Source organism: Anticarsia gemmatalis, chromosome 9 (genome assembly GCF_050436995.1).
Source record: "Anticarsia gemmatalis isolate Benzon Research Colony breed Stoneville strain chromosome 9, ilAntGemm2 primary, whole genome shotgun sequence".
Classification (NCBI taxonomy): Eukaryota; Metazoa; Arthropoda; class Insecta; order Lepidoptera; family Erebidae; genus Anticarsia; species Anticarsia gemmatalis.
The window spans coordinates 1,633,340-1,652,471 of NC_134753.1; the positions used below are offsets into that span (position 1 = coordinate 1,633,340).

Consider the following 19,132-nt stretch of genomic DNA (forward strand, 5'->3'; position numbering starts at 1 on the left):
TATATAATTATTCAAATATTATGTATGTTTACATTTGCACATACAGTATCGCTTCCTGTGTTAGTCACTAATGATCCAAACATAATGTTTTGCGCACTTTAATTTATAAACAAAACTGCTAAATTACTAAGAATTTGTTACCTTATAATTTAAATGAATGGTGGCCAATGCGTATTGTATTGCGTATCAAGGTATAACCCCTCCCTCGTTTGAAGACCCTTGATCAGAAGTGGGAGTCATGGGTTAAAAAAATGTATTATTTGAAAAACACAATATTGGTAACTGATTCATTATTTTTTAATTAGTTATAATAATAATCGCAAACGTTTGTATGCGATTGTTATTGTTAAAATGCTTTATATTTTTGTAAAAATACTGTTTTTTTTTCTATTTCTATTGAAAAGTGCATCTATCCTGTAGTTTTAAAAGAAAACGCACAAACTCACACAAGCGCTTATTATTTATATCGTTACATTATTAAAATATAGTTAAAATTAAGAACTTATACAATAAATATTATAAAACACATAATAGTCTCTTATGTTTGTGAGAATACTTGCTTTAAATCCGAAAACTGTATTTAATTTCAAATGGACAATAAGTTCAAGATTAGAAATAATGCAGAATAATTATTATCACGATATTTAAAAAGACTGATTGCAAATATTTACCGAATATTTCTGAAATATATCTTAAATCATTCCTAAAACTAAAAATAAAGAAAAAACTTTAAAGAATCCAAAAAAAAAATTCCGCATTACTAAACCTAACGCCAAAATAAATAGCTTTTCTCAATACCTAATAGATTTATATAGCTACACTAATATTTTAGTAAGAGTCAACATGTTCTTACCTTATAAGGGACCTATGTTTGACAGTTTACCCAGGTTGCTCCGGCCGTGGTCACAAGCTTACTGACCAAGGCATCACTAAGATTTCCCTTTAAATCCTTTGAACATCCGTATCAGTGACCATATATGGGAATTCCCATAAGAATTAGAATAAGTGTGTATTGTTGCAATATTTCGTCATTATTAAAGGGTTAAAAAGGTTGTTTATATACTTGCTAGCGGCCGCCCGCGGCTTCGTCCGCGTGGACTTTCGTTTTCCCGCTTCCTCAACGCGTTTTTGGTTGCTGATCTTTCATATTAAAGTCTTTCCCCCTTTTTATTTCCTTCGGGGAAGAGTTTCCAAAAATCCTCTCTTAAGTTTCCTGTACATTTTCTAAGAAATTTCTACGCTCAGTAGTTTCGTCCATTAGTCAGTCTGTCTGTCTGTTTGCGATAATCTCAAAAACGGCTGTAATAATTTTCATGGGATATTCACCAATACCATACAGAGGTTCTCGATCTCGAGTAAGGTTTTCAATAATATGTTAAGGTTAGTCCGATGTAAGACGGACAGAGCCGTTTCTGACCGTTAGTTAAGAATATTACGCAACAAACAATAAATATGACAATATTATGTTTTAGTTTACTGCCTCTTCGCGATGAATTTGAATTTTGGGAACCCAGGTCGTACCAATAAGATGTGTGATTAAATGAAGGTACTAAGTATTTGCCTCAATATATAAAAATGTTGTATGATTTAGATATTTTTTATATACAACGTCACGTCTATTACACCCTTAGTTCATGGCAGGGGTGTAAAAAATACATACACTTTTCGCAATCAATATTATAAGTCCTATGTACGCGTGGCTCTAAAGCGCTGTTAGGATAATATCCAAAAGAAATTAGAAAAGTCCAATAGCATTTTCCCCAACTCGGGTATCAAACCCAAGACCTCACGTTCAGTAGCGGCAGAAAACAGCACTTTTCAATTGGCTACTTGGCCACTATAAACAAACTCTCGCGCAGTTGGTCAGTTTCATTGACATTGACCGTCATTGTCCTAATATCGGTCACGAGGACATTTTGATTAGTGCCCGACTAATTAAGCTTTAGTTTATCATGTTACAGGCTATCGTGCTTCCTGCCAGAATTCTAAATTATTGAATAACATGTTTGTTCATGTTAAATTATTCATTAATAAGTAACTGATAAAATAATTCATTAAATAATATCATTAGTGCTGGTCGTTAAAAATCTATAGATAAGGAACCCTTGGTGCGGTCTTTCTATGGATTGGTAGCTGCACTGATATTTACTCTGAGCGTCTCCGTGTAAGATTGACATTTTTCAAATGGAATGGAAAAATGTCAATCTTGTTTGTCGTACTAAAAAAACAACTATTAGAATTGGTCTACCCAGAAACAGTTATGAAATAATACACAAAAAAAAAACAAAATACAGTCGAATTGAAGACCACCTCCTTTTTTGAAGTCGGTTAAACCAGTCTCTGAACCATATCGGTTGACATCTGAGATACATTATGTTAAGCCCTAAGATAAAGTGATGAATAGGGAGTTATTTTTTTATTACTTCTGCTTCGAAAGAAATCATACTTTTTAACAAAATATTGCGCAATTTCTAAGTGATGTATTTTTCCTGTACCGTAATGTTACACCATATTTCATGTTATATGCGGGTGATACTACACTGTAATAATTTGTGCAATAAATGTGTTTATTTTTCAATATATTGTGACATGCAGTATACATAAGTCTCGTCCCGCAATGAGAATTGGCTACAGGCTAAGTGCGGGTTGGAATCTTTAGATGCCTAGTGAGTTCAAGAACTGTGAGTTACGCAAACAATAGGAAATAAAATAATGCTTTTTATGAAAAAAAAATTAAAATACTTCAATAACATGTTATTGTAGTGGTTATTTTTACATAATAAATAGTTAATTCATTATTTAGTGTGGTAGACCGCAATAAATACCGCTTTAAGTTTAGTTAATATGGCTCTATTATAGCATTGATTACTGAAGATTTAGAAGTTGCTGTACGAGGTCCGGAAGAAATCGGCATGATCAGCTTTTTCTTTTCAGACTTGTCAAAGGGTGGGTGGCTCGAACAACTTTGATCACTAGACATTCAAAAGCAAAACAAACAGTAATGGAAAGCAAAGAGAATATTCTCTGTATTCACTTCATAAAGTTTACGTCCTTTAAAATTTGGTTTAATCACTTATCAAGTGATTAAACAGCCATGCTTTATGTATTTTTTTATATTCACGGATAACTTAATTAATCCATATTACCTACTGAACTATAGAACCAAATAATTTGTTAATTTGCACACCAAGCGTCGGTTCTTTATCGATATGCCAACAACTAATGAGAATAAGGAAAATAACATCGAATGTCTTAAATCAGGCAAAAACAAAATAAAATTTAACTTATTAAACATTATTATAGGTATGTCAGCACGGTCTTTTTAAACTTATTATTTTGATAAAACCTATTTAACAACTTTATCAACACAAGTAATATCAATCTAAATAAGCCTTTCTTGCAAATATTTTGGAGGCGGCATCCAGTCTCACCAGATGCAGCTGAATACCAGTATTTACATGGAGCGACTACCTATCGGACCTCCAGAACCCAGTTACCTGGATAATAACGCGATACCCTTCAGTAAAACTGGTCAAAAAGTGTCAGTTAATTTTAAATTTGACCTAAAAAATTACATAATCTATAATTAATTATGGTGGGTTTACTCGCAATTGGCCAGCGTGGTGGACTCAAGGCCTAATCCCTCCCTCATTCCGGGAGGAGACTCTTGCCCAGCAGTGGGACAACAATGGGTACAATTTATTCTATTAATAACTTGCCTTTATTTTTCATAAATTATGGATAGGTACTTAGTATCAAATATCCAATCAATGTTTATAATAAATAAATTAGTCAATTGCTAAGGTCATACAACGATGTCCTGAACAACCTTGCACAGTTTATTGACACTATAACTATCAATTTACCTTATTTACTATTTATTTATCACTTTTAAATAATCTTTGATTCTATATTGACTAGTTATTGTTGTTTCGAGTACCCTTTGTAGTGTGAAGTGAGTTTGATTCCTTGAAGATGATGACAAATATTGAGCTCTTCGAATATCTGTGCAATCGTAGTAATAAATTTATTAACTGTTCAATTATACGGTACGGTTTGGGGTACGCGACCACCAGCGTGTTTTGTTTATGTGCCGAAATATCAAACAAGCTCAGGCTAAATTGTATGGTCTTGTCCAAACGAATGGTAGTAGTATGTGTAGTATGACTACTGATGAGTTTCCGATTAATTCCCGGAGACAAGAAGTAAAAAGGTTAGGGGTGGGCAACCCTTATCACTAAGGGGTATGAAAATTAGATGTTGGCCGATTCTCATACCTACTCAATATGCTCACAAAATTTCATGAGAATCGGTCAAGTCGTTCGGAGGAGTACGGGAACGAACATTGTGACATGAGAATTTTATATATTAGTTATTTGATTTAGAAAATGAAAGCAATTAACTATCTCTAAAGGTCTAAAACAAAGATAAATAAACTAAATTCTCGTGTTAATAAGCTTCAGTCTATCATGTGACATCGGTTGAGTTCACGTGAGTGAGGTCACTGCCCGTGTGACATGTATTATTCATACACATTAGACATCTAGCCTTATTCTAACAGCTAGACCTTACACTTGCGTGTTCCGTGTTTGCCTAAGAGGCTAAAAGATCCAGTACATAGTGTGAGCTAGTTTAATAGGAGATTTCTATGGTACCGGTGGAACGGGGTTACTTTTAAAATGGAATAAAAAAGGCATGTTTAAGGTCAATTACACTATTTGAAATGCTACAATTTTATTCATAGCGATATTCAGTACTAAGAACCGGAAAACTGAAAGCGTCACTAGCTTTTTATGCGAGCTATTTACGTATTTCTATAATCAAACTAATCCCCAATAGGAAATATTTTTGAGGATGCCGTCAGGAAAATGCATTACTGCGTGTCCCGCTCCAAGGAGGAAGCGGGGGTATGTCGGGCTTTTCCCGCCGGCTAGGCGTTCCAGCTTTAAATTTGGGCATACCGACTAAAAACCGGACGTTGTTCCTTCAACAGTCACCATAAAATGGCCAGGCGGTGATAATTAAACTATTACCTACCCGAGAATCAAATCTAGAAATACACGATAAAAAGCCGGCAGGTTAACAGATCTGTTATAAAATGTAACTACAAAACGAAAGTAACCGTAACTTGGTGTTACGTTCAAAAACAATGAACATTTAACCTTAAACTTGAACTAACCAAGGTTGGAGATTAACTATCGTTTAGTTAACTTAAGTACCTTATGTGAACGGTAATGTCGTAAATGGATTAAATAAAATCTATTCAGCGACTGTTATATTGAAAGATTTAAGATAGATCACTTTAAGTCTTTGAGTACCTAAGTATAAATAATTTTATGAACAAATACTTTTTACTTATTTTACCGGCTTTACAAAACCTATGTTTCCACGTAGTTTTTTTAGAAAAATCCTTCTTTACGAGTGAAAGGCTTTATACTATATACATACATGATATCACGCCTTCTCCCCGTAGGGGTAGGCAGAGACCAAAGAACGCCACTTGGTACGATCCCTACAAACATTCTATGTCACATCCACATTCATACTTAGGACGTCCCCACCCGGTGTTTCCATACTAAATACTAATTAAACATAGATTAGCCAAATTTTATCTTAGATAGTATGTAAAAATAGCGTATAATGTAAATCCAAGCGAAGCTGAAGGACTACGCCTGTATAGAAAGATCTTTATAGCATATTCTTATCTCCTTTTAATTACGTCATAAAAATATGATCTCCGTTAACAATACATAATCTTATCTTGATTTAGGTGCTAAAGAGGTTAACGCCCTCTTATATACACATAACTAGTTCTGTATGTATAGCGTATCTGTGTATATTAAGATATTTTCTTCCAGAATTGTTTTTGACTGTCTCCGTCGCGCAGTGGTTAGTGAAGGTTGTCTCGTTAAAACCATTGCGTTGGAAGGTCGTGGGTTCCATTCCAGAATTGAATAGTTATTTGTTTGACAATTATTTGCCGCCTGAAAGACCTTTGACATGGTCTAACTACTTTTTACGCGCCCTTCGAAGCCCGGAGACGCTCAGCTCAATCACCAGAATGCGGTCACCCAATCGTGTTGTTTAAACCACAGATCATTTACCGAGTGACGAAGCTATGAATGTCTTATTAAAGTATCATCATCATCATCATCTCAGCCGGGAATCGTCCACTGCTGGACAAAGGCCTCCCCCATCGAGCGCCAATAGGACTGGTCCTGGGCCGCCCTCATCCATCGGACTCCGGCAACCCTTACCAGGTCGTCGGTCCATCTTGTGGGGGGCCTGCCAACACTACGTTTCCCGGTTCGTGGTCGCCACGTGGTTCAACCTTATTAAAGTATAATCCTTGTAAAAAAAAAACGCAATAATCAAAGCAAACCACATTTAGCAATATGTCCGCGAGTTGATGCACTTTAATGCACTTTCATAACGCCGCGCCGGTCGTTGCAACTGCACCTAGTGATGTCACTCTAACGGTAAAGAGAGAAAGTTTGTCGATATTTATTGATTATCGACTGTACAGCACGCGCGATCTTTGACAGTCACATGTGTTATTATCTTTATTAATATTATAAAGCTGAAGAGTTTGTTTGTTTGTTTGTTTGAACGCGCTAATTTCAAGAACTACTGGATCGAATTGAAAAAATATTTTGTCTTAAATGGACCATTTATCGAGGAAGGCTTTAGGCTATATAACACCACGCTGCAACTATTAAGAGCGGAGTAGCAACGAAAAATTAGGTATACAAAAACAGAGAAAATTATGACCCATTCTCTCTTATGTGACGCAAGCGAGGTTGCGCGGGTCAGCTAGTAACTGCAATAAAAGCAAAAGATCTTGAAGATTTTTTTTTATCTAATGCTATCTCTTCTCGCTTATAATTTAGACTTACTTATTAATTAACGTCTATTTCACATGAAAACTACGTGACGCATTTTTATGCGAATTTGATTACAAGCAAGTTATAATTAGAAGTAACAAATAGGAATTACGTTGGTAGCCTTATGGGAAAGATTTTCGCTGATATTATCTGTATTATTTTTTCATTATTTTCACTGTTACAAAAAAAATTGACTCAAAAGTATTATTAGCTTGTTGCCTTCTGCAAAATAGGACTTACCCAAAGCGGAAATTACATTAAAATCAATAACCTCGCGAGTGCGGAGTCCAAAAATAAAACCACGATTTATATTTGATCGACATGTTTGTTTTGTCAATATAAAAAACCGGAAGAAACCACTGACCTTTTTATTAGGTTTATAGATAAATATGACACACCGCGAGACTTTAAATAATTCATAAATAACACCGCATAACATTTACATAAATCATTTTATTGTATAATACGAATTATGCAAAATTATGAACGAAAATTTAATGAATTTATTACGTTTGTGTTAAATTTGTTTTTATTTGCTTTCACAAATGATTCATTTTACATTATATCACGTTTTGATTCGTACACATTTTATAAATGTACATTAGCTAGTGTCAAGTACCATGACTCATCTGAATGAGAAGTTCTTGACCTTAAAGACTCGCGTTAAAGACCTTTAACGCAAATTTCATGTTAGCCACGAATTATTTAAATCACCTTCATTAATCTATCGACGGTAAATAGTTACTTAAAAACATAAAATACTCACAAAAAAGTCTAATTATTCGTGTTAATTCTCTTAAAGACTACGAATTAAAAATATTTTAAAATTTTGTATTTTGCTCTGTCAAAAAGTTCCTATGCATATGCATGTGGCCAGCATTGTGGACTCAACGAGACAGTCATGGGTTATAAATGGTTTGTATTTCATGTTAGTTAGACTACCCGTTAGTCCTAATCACTGTGGAGGAACTAAAATCGCTAAAAACTACCAATGCTATACTTACTTACTATATTATTTATGATGTTTTTCTTGTTTATAATTGACAAGGTCAAGCAAAGTTGTCGCGGTCAATATCTGGTCGATGTCCTTAAAGATCAAACCACAGCATTTTGGTCTACAAAAAGTAATGAAGAGGGTCAAACTGCAGTCATTTCTTATAATCAAACAGACTAAGTCATGTATAATTCCTTTATCTTTAATACAACATGATATTCTTCGCGTAGAAGTTATATTTTAAGAAAAATACGTGCCTGATGGGTTAGATGTAAGGCCTATTACCCCCGGATTCTGAGGCACATTTAGCGGTAGTTTATCTATTCAATAGTGTTTAAACTAATATAAAAAACGCTATTGTATAGATAAACTACCGCTAAATGTACCTCAGAACCGGGGGTTAGTCATTTAGCTAGACATGGAACTACTGTTTGATAAACATTAATATATCTTCATAAGTCCAAGGAAATTTTAGAAGAATGCGCTATGTGTCGTCATCTCTTTATACTTTATGTACCTCATACATCGAGTGCCAACTATTATGACCCTGGTTGCATCTCTTGAGAATAGCTCAATGAATAATTAATAGGATTCATAGTCACATTCATTGCAAAAATATCAAATTGCTTTCATGTTGCAATTATATTTGCACAAATCAGCTGCTTGAATTTGACCTTATGTCTGGCTACTTTCATCCGTTTTTCAAAACCAAACCTTGATTTGTTGCAATTTTCTGATACTTTACATGTGATAGATGAATAATGGTTTAGAAATTATACAAATTAGTAATATGTAATGATCAAATTGTATATTTTATAGTCTAAAACGCTGGCAGTAGATGCATTGACATACGAAAAACTTTAATAACCTAAATCGAAGCCGTTTTTATCGACAACAATATCGATGCTATCCCATCTCTAATTCATACAGTTATTACCCAGAGTTTCTAGGAGAATCGGAACAGACGTCACTGTGTACGAGTTAACGAGAGCAACGCAATACTTCTCATAATATTGTTAATTATGACTTCGAGTATAATAATAATGTCCCTGCCGATCCGGCTACGGCGGTCAGTTTCATTGAAACTGGCCAACGATGCAGGAATGTAAAGCGTCCCAGTGTGTGCACAATACACAGGTACACTCTCAATTCTTTCACTCTCATAGCCTAGTGGGACGGATAACCGACACAACCAGTGAGAGGTCAGGCGCAGGACCGACGGCTTCGAGTACCTTTAACACCATTTTGAACCCATCGATCCCAGACAAACCTTGTCCCGACAGTTACAAAGATTAAAAAAAGAATTACTTAGGTATCCAATTTAGTTCAATTGTTCAAAAGTTATTCACGGACATAAATTTCGGTGGTTCATTTTTATTTATGTAAAATTTACTGCCTCAACTGCTCTTAAGACTACTTTCTACATGTTAACATAGATGTATAGTAAGGGACACATTTCTATAAAGTTCGATGCAAATATTAGTAACTTTTTCTAGTTATTAAATAACGTTTTTTTATCATGATACCATATGGTGGTACCAAGGAATGATTTAAACTAAAAGTGAAATATTTGTTGTAAACCGAAATATGTCTATGTTTTACATGGTTTTGAAGTATAAAATATTTTATAAAATACCTGAGAAATAATACTAAAAATATAATTTCTAATATTACAGAGCAGATAATATCTGCAAAATGTAATACGATATCAACAAGGTCGGATCTCGTGTTATTTTCAGCCAAAAGGAAATTAACAAACATTTGTGTAATAATGTTAATCATGCTAATTGTCTGGTGTTAATTAATAACACCGACCATTTGGCTGAATCTTTTTCATACATGTTTACGAGAAGAGGCTTCTTACACCTTCAAGCACAAAAGGTGTGATGCTATAAAATAGACATACATACATACAATAACATATTTTCACATGGGGAAAGGTAGAGACCAAAGAACACCACTTGGTACGATCCTTACAATATTCCCTTGTCTAATTTACATCCATACATTTTGACATATCTACAGGACCGCCGATTACGAGTACCTGACCTTTTTTCAAGACATCGTCTATATTGCTATGATCTGTTAATCTTTGTCTATCTGTAAATATAGAATTATTTATTTATTTATCACACACTTACATCTAACATTAACTAAGTAAAAACAAATTCACAAATAAACGGAAATTAAACCAAGGAAATATTTGTGCAACGATTGTGAAACGCCTCAAAAAGATTGTAGGAAAAGATAGTGCAAAAAAACCTTAAACAGCAGACTGGCAGTCAAGGAATCCAAAATATGAAACAAAAATGTCAACGTTATTGTGCAAGTAACATTGACCCGGTTACGAAAGTACTACGTCCGAAATAATAATAAAATAACGTGCTATACAAACATGTACTGCTTTAAGTATTACTTACTAAGGTAACAAGCAAGTGTAGGATATTATTTAATCTTATATATAAAATTCTCGAGTCATAATGGTAATCTTCCGAAATGGCTTGACCGATTCTCATGAAATTTCGTGAGCATATTAAGTAGGTTGGCCATCATCTTTTTTTCATACCCTTAGTGATAAGTATTGGCCACGTTCAATCTTAATTTAAAAAAATATATAATTATGGCAAAACAACGTTTGACGGGTCAACTAGTAATAAATAATATAATCGACAAGCGATTCAAAGACTACGCTGCATGTATTGTGCAAAGAAGAAATTGCGTTTCGTTTCCAAACGTTATAATGATTGTCATGTAGGGGTTTGACATTTTGACAACAGAAGAGCCACAGATTAAAGTAGGAAAGGGAAGAAAAGCAAAGGCCCCGGCCGCACTCAATAGACGGATTAAAAAAAGTTTTTTTATTTTTGTGTTGTGTTCATGATTTTTTATGAAAGTAAAATACCTAACTTTTTAAGTTTATTCTTAGGATTAAATGTTTTAAGCCCTTAAATAAGCAATAGGTACCTAGATTTCTTCATAAGAATTGTCAATTGTAGTTTTTATTACTATTAGCTACGTTTTGTATGTAGTTAGGTAACTAATCGTCACACACGGATGTTTGCTTCAAATGGTAAGAAGTTTAGAAGCTAATTATTAAACAACGAGCTGCCCTGTCTGTAAATATTTAACGGTTTACATTAGAATATGACTTTTACACTTTGTACATCGGATCGTAGTTCATTTTAAGCCTAGAATATGTGTGTGGACAGTAAAACGCAAAAAAAAACATACGCCATGAATTTTATACCTTTACGAAACAGTTTTTTAATGATTAAAGTTAAAATAATTATCTGAAGTTAGGTAAATTGATTCAGGCTACACTCAATCGTTTCTAAACTGCTACATTTGACAACTATTTTTTTAAATATACCTACTTAATTATGCTTCCTTCCAATCTCCTTCGTGAATAAAATATTAACAATTAATTATGTGATTTCCCAGAGTCCTTAAGTTAAAACTCTACTCTTACGGAAACAGCAGTGAGATGTCTTTCATAATTCTACCGAATTAATATTCTATAGCAAATTTAATTACATTAACTTCAACAACTAGCACTAAAATATAATATGATTTCAATTGTCTTATACCTACTGATGTCTGGGCCGAAATATTGTCACAAAAATACGCCTGTGCCCGTTAGTAAAAATACTGGCAATTACCATAAACACAAATCGTCTATGCCAATATTTTTCTAGAACTATACAGAAACAAGAACCTTCTAAGAATCATCAGACTATATTGAAGCAACCGTTAACGGTTTTTGAGTTGAAATTACGAATCGCAGGTAGAAAGGATCTCTATGGTTGACTGAGCATGCTCGGTAAATGACAATAGACCCTTATTATGGAAGGAACATTCTAGTAAACGACACTGCTGGATGATTTTTTTTTAAGATAAGATTTTATTGTGCTTACTGTACTGTTAATCCTTCCAGCTATGCTCCGAGGCTCGTGTGAGAGGACGGCTTTTATCTTATGGATGGCAATGGATCTTATTAAACGCAACTTTGGCAAGTGTTTGAAGAATGATCTTTTGAATATCCTGGTAAACAATTTGTAGTTTCGATATTCTGAGACGTCATCATAGAGGATATCGTAAGTATAACTGTAGGCAGGATATTTTTATGGCTGCCTCTGTTCGATCGTTAGTGTATGCGACTGCTATACCCTCTGCATGGATTTCGATTGCCATCGAGCAAAGCGATATTGTGTTTCTTATATTTTAGATCAGATTTTTTCTCAAAAGTTTGCCGGTATTTGGTAACGTCCCCGTTATACGATTCGCTCCCTATTGCACAGGATTAACATAGTTAATGATGAAATGTGGATATATTTCGGAAACCTTTCTATAGCAAAGGTTTAGGCGGTAACATACGTGATGTATGCATACATATTTTAAAGCCCGTTAAGTTCAACTATCTATGAGCGCTTCATCGTAATAATAGCAAATAAACAATAATTTATTGCCCAACGGCAAAGAGTTACGAGTTCATTGACAATAGCTACGGTTATTGCATTTACAAGGTCTTATCTTGATGATCATAGTATAGGACTATTGAGCAAACATTGACAACGGATCGTCGACAAATAATACGATGTTGATTCAAGAATGAAGCCATTTTTGGCCGCAATGCGATGTAATCTTATAATAACGTCTATACACGGTCTATGGGATGTATTATGTCATTTTTATGAATATATTAAGTATTTTTTAAATGTAAATCAATAATAATTTGTATATATAAATAGGGCAGCGCAACTCGCGAAATGAAGCTAGAAATCCACGATGATTATTTCACCTGTATTAAGTGTAAAGACAGAGTATGAATATTTTCCAACCAATAATATCTACAGGAAAATCATATATCCAATTTTAACATTTATAGTCTGTTGTACATATTATTGTAAACTTTAACCTAAAAAGCCGACTTTTCCCGAATAGGGCATATTATATACCACATAAGTATATCAAAATTATGGTTGTTTTCAGTAGTCGTAGATGTAAAAACACACTAGGGTAATCGTCTAATTTACTATATCCAAAGAAATCAATCAAATGATATTAATCACTTTGTGATTCTATAAATATTTTTTTACAGGACCGTTTTTAGTCCACAAGCGGCTGAACTCGCCAGTTAACGACTTGACGTATAGCCGTGAAAAATGGCGTAGTTGCACGCTATGACAATGAAGACCTTCACTCAACAGTGAATGGACATGGTTATTTAAATACTAAACGAAAGAGAAAACCTGTGAAAAGTTGATTGTAATTTATTATTTATTGAATTATGGAATGGCTAGCCCCCGGTTTCTGAGTACATTTAGCGGTAGTTTATCTTTCAATTAAATTTCAATACCATTAGAACTCATATAAAAAACGCTATTGAATAGATAAACTACCGCTAAATGTACTCAGAAACCGTGGGTAGGTCCATTGAGGACAGAGGCCGTTCAGTCGTTGCAACTGCAGCACGAAATAATACGTAAAGTTGTTTATGTGTATGGAAGTTTTTTTGCTAATCTCTGCACTTGGCCGTAAAAGACGATGCCGGTGGATTCTTTAGTTTTTCTTTTTAAAGCTACATTGTTACTTCATACCATAACCTGAAAACTTTTTTATTAGCGCGTTCAAACAAACAAACAATCAAACAAACTCTTCAGCTTTATAATATTAGTATAGATTTAAGTTTAGTTTTTAATTTACAATAGTTTATCTACCTTAATAATACGTAACAATCAGTGTAATATATTAGGATATAATATAGTAATTAATAAGCAAGTTATATAAACTATTTCAAAACATTTCAGTTATTAAAATACAGTTTTTATATAACTAATGTTACTAGCAAAGCACTAAAAATATAACGACACACTTAGGTCGATATTTTGATCGGAAGCAATATTATAAGCCGTTTTTTTCAAAAATAGTTTTCGGAAGTCCGATATATCTTTTTCTTTATTTTTTTATAACCCACTAGCTGACCCGCGCAACTTCGCTTGCGTCACATAAGAGAATCATAATTTTCCCCGTTTTTGTAACATTTTTCACTGGTACTCTGCTCCTATTGGTCGTAGCGTAATGATATATAGCCTATAGCCTTCCTCGATAAATGGGCTATCTAACACTGAAAGAATTTTTCAAATCGGACCAGTAGTTCCCGAGATTAGCGCGTTCAAACAAACAAACAAACAAACAAACAAACAAACAAACAAACTCTTCAGCTTTATATATTAGTATTAGTATAGATTAGTATAGAAGTATAGATTGCTGTCCCAAAGCTGAGCAGGGTCTCCCTCCGAACAAGCGAGGTGAACCCTTAATACTGATATAATTTTCTTAAGAAGAGGGAGAACTTTTTAATTATATAATTTTTGCTACACATAAGAAGGCAATAGGTAAATTAACAGCAAAAAAACGTTTTTTTCAATTCCTTAGCTAACTTAATGCACTAAACATCATCTAATCAAAGCAACTTCAATGTCACCCTTCACATAGCGGCATAATAAAAGGAAGGTAGTTTAGTAAACTGTTCTATTATGCTTCATACAGTATGCAAGACATGTGCAGGGTCGTGAGAGCGATGTTAGTTCCTCGTACTCATATGATGAGGTACTCATCTTAGGTCTATGAACGTCTATGCAGGAAGGAAGTGGAGTCCCGAGTGTGTCTCTATCTATAAGTACATGATATCACGACTCTTGTGTTTCGCCATTAAAAAGGTTAATCTCATATAATAGGGGCGAGCGTGCTGCTATTGAGTATAATTTAATATAGATTGGAAAAAGACCAATAGAATATGACTGGCTTAAGAATCGAAACCAGGCCTTTGGCCACCAGTCTCTTTACTTTTCCTTGGCAGTCAGGTAGCAATCTTATGTTTTAGTGGACTTTAGGAACACATAATCTAGTAACGGGGCACTTACTTAGAATACTCTGCGATAATGATTTTGAAAAAAAAAACTAATTTTGGAGTCTCCTCAAACAAAGAATACTTACTAATAAGAAAGAGAATTGCTAACACAGACTTCTAACGCTTTCTACGTAGGTACCTATTTCATAAATTAATACTGTGTACTTAAATAAATATTTTTATCTAGATACAACTGTTGTTTTGTCATACTATCGGGTAACATACGATAACATCGCTAATACGATAACAAGAAACAAAGAACACTGTCAATAACAACAAAGAACGAAACTAGACCACTTGTAAGATGCGCAATTTGCACACATCCTGTAAATATGAAAATGTTTTAAATTCATCATCAACCTAGACTTTCTTCCAAGTACTTCCAACTATGTTGGACTCGGCTTCCAGTCTCAACTCCTGGACACCGGGTGCAGCTGGATACCAGTATTTTACATAAAGCGACTGCGTATCAGACCTCCACAACCCAGTTATTTGGGTTATAACATGAGATACCCTTCAGTAAGACCTGTAGTACCGTGTTTTTTTTTTTGAGATTCATTTGTCAATCTTATATCATTGTTGTTTAAATTGCCCGAAGTCTTTGAAATGGTTGAATGATTGTGACAACAACCGCGATAAATGTTCGTCAGGTTTAGTTCTGAATATTTCTATGTGAAAAATATATATAGGTATCCTTAGCAACCATATCCCTATAATGACAAAAAATCAATCGGCCTTTAAATTTTCATGCAATATGTCAACAGAATTAAAAAATAGTAACCCTTTGAGGAACAGGAACTAGCTGCGTCTGCATTGATGAATCAGACTTAAACTAAAACTAATAGCAACAGCCACACATTTTGATTAGTCAGCATTTCAACCAAAAGGAATACTTGAATAATGCCTTTATTTATTTATAGTTAGACTTGGTATTCTTGAGCATTCTAACTCACTGTCTTGTTAGTGATTCAAGTTGTATACTAGATTAATTGAACAAAGGAATAATTTACTTAGTTTCTTTTAATTAAAAATATTAGCAGGACATAGAATGATGGTCAATGTGTGCTCAATGAGACACCACAGAAATGTAAACAGGCTCCAAAATACACTTAAATTAATGTATTGAAAATATTGGATATAAGTACTTATTTATCACATTCTTATAATTGGCATACTATTTAAACACAATCTATAAAAAACAAAAAACTCAACAAAATATTTCCAATAGGAGAATAACTTTCTAGTCACATCGCGATCGATTCGGGAATAATTATATTTTTCTTTTTCCCTTGCTGTCTTGGAATACTATCCCCTGTAATCAACGTCAAATGCATACGGAGTTTTATGTATAAAATTATAAATAATATAAAGTATTAATTACCTTTTATTTTATCCTACAATTATAAACAAATCACATCCAGAAATCACATTTTTCCGCTAAAACATATTTATTTAAACTCTCAATTAGCACGTTCGGAAACAAGATAAATATTTTTTGCCAACTAGTTCACAAAACTATTTGCACTAAGGTCAGTTTAATTGAAAAACGTACTCGCGTAAGTGAATGCACCTCACAAGGACATATCGTACAGACGTAAGCCCTCTCTCGCGGTATACAACGCACTAAATTACTGTTCTGCGCTGAATCAAAGCCAAATCCGTATACACGCATTTGTCACAAATGTTTGGACCAACATGTGAATCTACTCGATAGCGTTTGTCACTGCTACTGTATGTAAAAGTAATACAGTAGGACATTTTTATTTTGCTAGCTTATATTATCCTTTGTTGTTAAACTGGCGGCATACGAGCATGTGACCCGTATTTGGTGAGTGCTCTATTGTTTAGCTAACAAAAGTGATACAGTTTGCAAACTAACCCCGATGTTTCAAAAATAGCAACCTAAATTATAGCGCCAACCAGAACGTCCAGAGATAATAATTGGTCCAAGATAGTAAAAAAAAATGTCAGAGGGATCATCAAGGAGAGAAAATCTTATTATTTTTCAAATAAAACACATTAGTTACTATATTTCTCATAAAATTCAAAATAACCAAGAAAACAATTAGGTATATAATTAATAACATAATTTATCAGTCTTCGTTAATGCTATAGGTACATGTAAGTAAAGTACTACATAATTTAAAATACATACAAACCTAAAAACCCTATGTCCAAAGTAAGGATATAAAAATACTGACCAGTAAATGACGTTTGACTGTCATTTCGTAGTTTTTAAATCAAAGTTTTACTTTGACTTTATTAAAGTTTTCGTGTTCCTTGTTTTTGGTATAAAACTTGAAGTTGACTCGATACAAGAATAAGTATTCAAAGTGATAAAATGGAAAAGTGTTTGAAGTTATATCAAATCCAGTTGTCCTTGTTTGAAGTATATTATTATTGCAAACATTCGCTATGATTTGCCTATTTTTCGGAATTTTAACTGGCATTCTCTGATGTAATTTAATTTATAATATGTTACTTACTGCTGTGCACGTTAACTAAAATGATCTTAGAGTTGTTTCTACAAGTGTGATCAAATTATTTTATTGTGTTACCTAAAATTGTGCTCAATATCAAACATGTTCCTGCAGGACAGTCAACTCCGCCGCTTTTTCGTAAGTTAACTACTTAAATTTGTTACATACTGAGTAAACACAGTTCAAAACTGGAAATGTAATTACTACCGATCGTGTTTTATTGAAATTAGATAGAAACCTAGAATATAGACAGTAACACAATTTATTGTTTGGTATCAGTACCGGATATCAAAATTGAGAATTCCCGCCATTTGGAAATTGTTCTCAACGCCATCTATACTTTCCGTCTGTAGTTACTATCGGCCGATAGGTTCGGACCTTTCGGCAAGCTGCAACAGCATGATAACCTGACTCCATCTATCGATATTTAGTAGTAATTTTAATGTAAATACCGGCCGCCCGATGTCGCTAGTGTGGCTTTCCCACAATTCCAAGGCTGCATTCACACGATACGCTACCGTTATCTCTATGCCGGAAGGCTACGTGGGATTGTCGGATAAGTTTACTTACAGACTTGCTACATAACATAACATCTACATCGTACCTACCTATAAATTATTGAACTTTTTTTGCAGTTTCTCGTAGTTGATATCAATACTTAGGTTAGAGTACATACTGATAACTCACCCTTCATAGCAAAATGTACAACAAGCAAAATGAGCACGGCACTTAAAATGTACAAATCGCATAATGTGCAAATAGCAAAAAGAGCAAATCGCATAATGTACTATACGCATAATGTGCAATACTTAAAATGAACACTATACGCAAAACGAGCAAAAAGCAAAATGTACATAATACTGTTAGGGCATGTTTACAAGACCGACTCGTGGAGATTTTTTTCTTTGATCGTTAGTATCCTAAAATCAGCGGGGTTTGTTCTATATACATACATAAAATAAATAATAATAATAATAATTCCTGAGGCGTGGTATGAAATCCTTGAATCATCGCCAAATACCAACGCAATGAGAGCCTTTAGACTCTACTTCGAACGGACGTGGTATCCCAAGTTTAACCCAAAGATTCTAAGCTGTGCCAACCAACGACACCGAACAACTAATCCTGTTGAAGGTTGGCACAGGCGTTTGAATGCCAAAATTCCGAAAAAGATAAGTTTAATGTTTTTCATTTATAAATTAAAAAAAGAAGCTATGTTCAGTGATAATAAATTTTAAAAAAGCATATTTGAGCCGGCAATGAAAAATAGGAGAAAAGCAGACATCGTCTCTGATAAAAATGATTATTTTAAAATATGACTGCCTCCGTGGCGCAGTGGTTTAGGTCACCACGCCGACAACCATTGTCTCGGGAGGTCGTGGGTTCGATTCCCACACGGAGCAATTATTTGTGCGATCTCTGAGAGTCTGGTTGTGCTTTGTGTCCGTTGTTTGTATGTTCGTAAAAGTCCCCGCGACACAAGAGCAATTCTTAGTGCGGGAGTTGTCTTTTAAAACAAAAAAAAAAATGTATAAAAAAATACTAAACAGTTTGCATATTAAAAGTATTTCCGTTAAACAATTTCTTCTACAGATGATATATACAAGACTTGCATTTTAGTTTGTTTTCTTTTAAGTTTAAATAAATAATATAATTTCAACAGAATTAGTTGTTGCGCAAGTCCTCATTGCTTTGTTATTTGGTGATGATTCAAGGATTTCATACCACGCCTCATTAAGTTCCCTTTATTAATATATAAATAAACTTATATTAAATGTGAAGTTGTTTTATTACAATGCTCTATGAATCCAACAAACCCCAAACTAAGAAACGGCAGTAAGTGGTTAGTGTGAACGAAGGCGAC

The 19,132-nt window shown here is 33.9% G+C and overlaps 1 protein-coding gene across 2 annotated transcripts in view; it reads right to left on the minus strand.

Annotated features, from left to right (window-relative positions):
- The window catches only part of CDase (neutral ceramidase), a 40,395-nt gene extending 23,972 nt beyond the window's left edge, over positions 1-16,423 (minus strand). The window contains exon 1 of one of the 2 annotated variants that reach the window (XM_076118443.1): positions 16,170-16,423. The gene's annotated coding sequence lies outside the window, so the exon portion shown is untranslated. Of the gene's footprint in view, positions 1-853; positions 891-16,169 lie in introns of those variants that run through there. The other variant, XM_076118444.1, reaches the window with a different exon arrangement.
- Positions 16,424-19,132: the final 2,709 nt, after the last annotated feature.